Below are 6445 nucleotides of genomic sequence, written 5' to 3'. Positions count from 1 at the left end.
TACACGACATACTTTGACATGAGAGAACAAAGATGGTTCACTTACATGGGGTGGGGAAGGGAACAAGCTATTTTGGAAGTGTGTGGACATTTGTCCAAAGCAAATATACATCAGTCAAGTGATAAAGCAAATACTGTACAAAGACGGGGGGGGAGGGTCAGCCACCCCTTCAATGTATGTTTCATTTGAGCTAATAATAGTACCTCATGCTACAACTATTGACAAGAGATTACTGATCTTAATTACCGGTATCTTTATTCCCATACCAGTCTTAAGGTTAGGATGGGCTTAACAGGACATTCTACAAATTAGAAGTGTAGGTTAGCCTCCTTGCTATTACATAACATTTTCTAGGTTCTCCAAAGCCCTCAGTACTTCTCTAATAGTTTTTATCACAAGTTTGGTGTGGCACTTGCACTGGCGGAGGAAGAGGAGTGCGGGGGGGGGGTGCATGCCACGCCCCCGGGACGCATGCCTCACCACTGCTCTCCGCCTCCTCCCCCCCCCCCGGTGCTGGAGCATGAAGCTCCGCGACTGGGCACTTGTATCTACTACTGCAACAGGTATGAGGCACTGTAGAGAAGTTGGGTCATTTTGTAAAGAGAAACTTCTACCGGTATGAACTAAGCTTATTTTGTTTGCTAAAATGCCTAGCCAGTTAAATGGACAATAGGTAATATCAATATAAAACAATTAAAAGGTTTTAAGTTTCTGGGAATTCTGTTTAATCAAATCATGTATCAGGACCTCTTGAATCTACATGGAATCCTATAGGTGTCTAAGGCCAAACTAAACTTCACGCACCTTCAAAGACGCAGATTAGAACCCCTGCACTTATTTTGGTAGTGTGAAACTTGTAAGTGGTGAACAGGAAAGAAATGTGGGACTGGACAAATATTGCCAAAAATAAGGCATCCTATTGTTATGCTGAGATTTGAGGTTTTTTCACCTCACTATTGTCCATAGTCCCAACGGTCTTGCTGTGTATTGAACTACAGTACTTCATGAGCTGGGTAGAAATAGGCAACCGTGTAAAAGAACTGTACAAAGCTTGGCTAATAAATGAGGAACCTATATAATTGTGGGCTGACTTCCTGAGTTATTTATAATGCAAATGAATGCATTAAATATATTAATAATAGGACCCTTTGTTAACTAGATGTCATCTTCAAATGATGAAAATTGCATAATTTCATTCTGTTAAATCTGATCATGGTCTTCCATATTATTCAGTTAATTATCTTTTGGTGCAAGTAGAAAAGCATTTACTGCTTTGAAATTCCAAACTATGTCCACAAAAATACCGGTAGTTAAGAGTGGAGATACGCTGGCATACCTGTAACACCATTTTCGCATTTGTGGGCGGGGGTAAGTGAAATATATTCACTATATATATTGCATTTCCCCCCTATATAATTCCTCTGATGATCAGTTTTTGAACAATATTCTCTACATGGTTTCTTTTGTACATTAGTGGAAACAAATCTATTATTTAGGAATATATGTTAAATACTGTTCTCGCAGCCTAACAGATCAAACTAACATTTATCACAAAATGGAATCCAATATGATGGGAATCATCTATGCAAAATTGTACCTCTCTACAAGTTGTGTGATAACCCATGTTTTTCAGCAAATACGTTTACCTAACTACCAGATATAATCTACTGTATCTACTTACCCAACAAACCTGACATATTTCTTCATAGAAGAGACTAGGCACAACATAACTCCAAAAGCTGGAGACTTAAATCAAGATGCACTGACAGAGAGAGTTACTTGCTTCAAGTGCAAATGGTGCAAAGAAGCTGTGTTTAGTGTGAGCATTTTCTTTAAAAGTTTAGGCAAGCACATAAGCAGCCTAATGTCCTAATTTATAAAAATGAATAATTGACTTAATATGTTAATGATAGAAAAATAGCTGAGGGAAAAGTTCTTCCATTTATTAAGGCAAAGTTTGTATGCAATAAAAGAAGATTTTGGGGGGGAACTGTATAGAAAGTGCAACAGGAGATATTAAGCAGTACAGATTGAGGGTTCCCCCCCCCCAATGTAGATGTTTCTGATACTTGGAAAATAAGATGCCTAGTAGTTAACACTTCAAAATGAATTTCACCAACAGTAGGTTCAAGTTTTAATAGTGAAGTTCTGTATCTACTGATTGAAAAAAATGTAAGCTATATTTAAGCATTGGTTCAAACTTAACTGATTAACTGAAAAAGGTAAAATCATGTGTTGCAATGGAGGACGGCAGGTGAAACAAAACTCCTGGCACCCATTATTTCTTGCTACAGAACTAAAAGATTTATCCACTTTTCTCCTTTTTCTCTTGGGTGGTTTGTTAAGCAGTCACCCTAAGGGAAAACAGGTCCCCCCCCCTTAGAGGAAATGGACTGATCGGAACCCATCTGTGACATCGGCTCAGAATCCCAACCTCACTTTGCAGTTGAGGCCAACACCGGCCTTGGCTCAACAGCCTTTGGGTGGCTTAGCTGCGACAGCATCGGAAAAACTTGGGCCTTAATTTATTTTAAAAATCACGACATATTAGACAGCAAGAAAGCAGGAGTGACGATCAGCAAAGTCTGAAGATTAATGTGTGTGAAAATGGTGAGGGGGACCAACAGGAAACTGCTAAGGGAGTTTTGAGTCCTCCTTTTATTCTGTTGCAGTGGCAGAGGAAGGAGGGTGCGGGGGGTGGGGGCTGCCCCAGGTGTCATAACTGAGGGGGTGTCAAAATGACAAAAAGCTGAGTTAAAAAATATAATAAAATTGGGCTCACAAAACTTTTTAGTTCAGTCAACAAATGCGGCTGGCACTGGGTGCCACACTTCAGGGGCCGGCACTTACTGCGGGGCCTGCAGCGCCCCCGAGCCACGTGTCTCTCCTGGGAGTGACGTGGTGGCTTGGGCGCCTGCAGGCCTCCTCCTGCCTGACACGGCAGCATGGGGCTTGCGTCTGCCCACTGCCTCTCCCTCAGCCGCCCTACAGCTGAGGGGGAACCAGTGGAGAGGCTCCATGCAGCCCCCCTGCCCGCAGGACCCCCAAAACGCACTGGGCACCCGAGCAGCTAGTTATGCCGCTGTTCTGTTGTTTCAATTATGGGTGCCTTGAGAATTTATGTGCTGTGCATGCTGCCCCACTCATCCTGATGGACCAGCCCTCCCCCCCCATGCACCAGGGCTTTAGGGCTTCCCTGGCAAGTGACTAAATGCAGGCAGGAGAGTTTGGCTTCTGGGTTCCTGCCTGTCTCATTCTAGGCTGCTGTCTTTCTCCCCTCTCCCCACCACTACTGCCACCACCTCTGGGCTGGTTCCTCCATCCTGTCCGTGCCTGCAGTCATCCTCTGAGGACAGAGATCCCCACAACAAACTGGCTGGCAAGGAGGACACTTCAAAGGAAGAGCCAGGCAGCCCCCCCCCAGAGGAAGGCAAAGGCAAGAAGGAGACTCTGAGATCAGAGTGTACAGATTTGCTCAGTCTTGAATGGGTAGGTGGCAGCGGCCTAAGGGGCGATTGGCAGAAGGGGAGGGGGGCATATCTACCGCAGAATGGAAGGCAGCTGGAGGCCTTTCGAGGGCGACCTCCCCCCCCCCCGGGTTATATTAATTTATTATGTAAGCTATATTTAAGCATTGGTTCAAACTTAACTGATAAACTGAAAAAGGTAAAATCATGTGTTGCAATGGAGGACGGCAGGTGAAACAAAACTCCTGGCACCCATTATTTCTTGCTACAGAACTAAAAGATTTATCCACTTTTCTCCTTTTTCTCTTGGGTGGTGTGTTAAGCAGTCACCCTAAGGGAAAACAGGTCCCCCCCCCTTAGAGGAAATGGACTGATCGGAACCCATCTGTGACATCGGCTCAGAATCCCAACCTCACTTTGCAGTTGAGGCCAACACCGGCCTTGGCTCAACAGCCTTTGGGTGGCTTAGCTGCGACAGCATCGGAAAAACTTGGGCCTTAATTTATTTTAAAAATCACGACATATTAGACAGCGAGAAAGCGGGAGTGACAATCAGCAAAGTCTGAAGATTAATGTGTGTGAAAATGGTGAGGGGGACCAACAGGAAACTGCTAAGGGAGTTTTGAGTCCTCCTTTTATTCTGTTGCAGTGGCAGAGGAAGGAGGGTGCGGAAGTTGAGGGTTGCCCCAGGTGTCATAACTGAGGGGGTGTCAAAATGACAAAAAGCAGAGTTAAAAAATATAATAAAATTCGGCTCACAAAACTTTTTAGTTCAGTCAACAAATGCGGCTGGCACTGGGTGCCACACTTCAGGGGCCGGCACTTACTGCGGGGCCTGCAGCGCCCCCGAGCCACGTGTCTCTCCTGGGAGTGACGTGGTGGCTTGGGCGCCTGCAGGCCTCCTCCTGCCTGACACGGCAGCATGGGGCTTGCGTCTGCCCACTGCCTCTCCCTCAGCCGCCCTACAGCTGAGGGGGAACCAGTGGAGAGGCTCCATGCAGCCCCCCTGCCCGCAGGACCCCCAAAACGCACTGGGCACCCGAGCAGCTAGTTATGCCGCTGTTCTGTTGTTTCAATTATGGGTGCCTTGAGAATTAATGTGCTGTGCATGCTGCCCCACTCATCCTGATGGACCAGCCCCCCCCCCCATGCACCAGGCCTTTAGGGCTTCCCTGGCAAGTGACTCAATGCAGGCAGGAGAGTTTGGCTTCTGGGTCCCTGCCTGTCTCATTCTAGGCTGCTGTCTTTCTCCCCTCTCCCCACCACCACTGCCACCACCTCTGGGCTGGTTCCTCCATCCTGTCCGTGCCTACAGTCATCCTCTGAGGACAGAGATCCCCACAACAAAGTGGCTGGCAAGGAGGACAAGTCAAAGGAAGAGCCAGGCAGCACCCCCAGAGGAAGGCAAAGGCAAGAAGGAGACTCTGAGATCAGAGTGTACAGATTTGCTCAGTCTTGAATGGGTAGGTGGCAGCGGCCTAAGGGGCGATTGGCAGAAGGGGAGGGGGGCATATCTACCGCAGAATGGAAGGCAGCTGGAGGCCTTTCGAGGGCGACCTCCCCCCCCCACTGGGTTACATTAATTTATTAATTAATAGTACCACAATAATCACGTCTACCCCCTCTTCAGTAAAAAGGCTCCCAGAGCAGCTTGCAGCTCGGTAAAATGCAAGACACTTCCCCTGCCCTCAGCCTGTCAAACTGAAAGATGCAACACAAAAGGAAAGAGGGAAGAGGAGGGAAGATGTTATATAATGTGAGAAACATTAGGCTGGACCACGCAGATCTTTCCTACGAGTTATTTAGGAAATAGAGATCCTCTGAGGACATCTTGGCCTGCTCTGTCCTTCAGATTTCTTTGTGTTGCTATTTTCGTTCTTTTTTTGTCCCACAGCTTCAGGAAATGGAAGAGGGGTCCCTCCAGGAGTGGCCTGGAAGAGACGCATAAATTGGAGGTGGTGGGCCTTTAAATAGGGTTGCCATATTTTAAAAAGTAAAATAAAAAAACGGACACCCAGGCCAATGGCCCACCTGGTCCAGAATCCTGTTTTCACTCTGGCCAGCCAGATGCCCAAAAGGGGAATCCAAGCAGGATCCAAGCTCTCCATCGATTTAGGAATAAGGAATGAAATTTAAATGGAGACACAAGCCATTACTCCACATTCAGGAGGACTGAGAACTAATAATACGTTATTACTTATAGGGTAAAAAAAATGGAGGTGCTGAAACAGGTTGAGTTTCCTTGGAATGAAGGTAAGCGGAGACCGTGGTGTCTTCAGGATGCATGGTTTTATTTGCACAAGTACAACCTGAGCAGAGGATCTACGACCCAACAGATCTTGCTTCTCCATTAAATCCTTATTTTATTCTGTTGAGTGGCAGAGAAACACGGGGTGCGGGGTGCCCAGGGTCTCATCATTGAGGGGGTGGCAACATGACAAAAAGCTGAGTTAAAAAATGAAATAAAATTGGGCTCACAAAACTGTTTAATTGCGTCAACAAACGTAACTAAACACGGCTGGCACTGGGCGCCACACCGTGGGGGCCAGCACTTACTGCGGGGCTTGCAGCACGTGAACCACACTGCTCTCCTGGGAGTGACGTGGTGGCTTGGGCACTTGCAGGCTCAATGCTCCCTGAAACAGCAGCGTGGGCTTGTGTCTGCCCATCGCCTCTCCCTCAGCCACCCTAGAGCTGAGGGGGAGGGGGCGGAGAGGCTCCACATAGCGCCCCCCTTCCGCAGGATGTGTGCCTTGCACCGGGCACCCGAGCGGCTAGCTACACCAATGTTATATTGTTTCAGTTATGGGTGCCTTGAGTTTTAATGTTTGGTTGTGCTTTTTAATTGCTTGTCTTTAGCATTTTAATGTTCATGATACTGGTTTTTATATTTTGGAAAGAGCTGTCATATGGCACCCGAATTACTTCTTCCTCTTCCTCCGCAGTTGCCGCGATCTTCGTCAGAGAGCTCCCTGTCT

This window comes from Zootoca vivipara, chromosome 4 (genome assembly GCF_965207765.1).
Source record: "Zootoca vivipara chromosome 4, rZooViv2.hap1.1, whole genome shotgun sequence".
Taxonomy (NCBI): domain Eukaryota; kingdom Metazoa; phylum Chordata; class Lepidosauria; order Squamata; family Lacertidae; genus Zootoca; species Zootoca vivipara.
The sequence above is the reverse complement of the archived record's forward strand: the minus strand, read 5'-3'. Positions refer to the sequence as shown.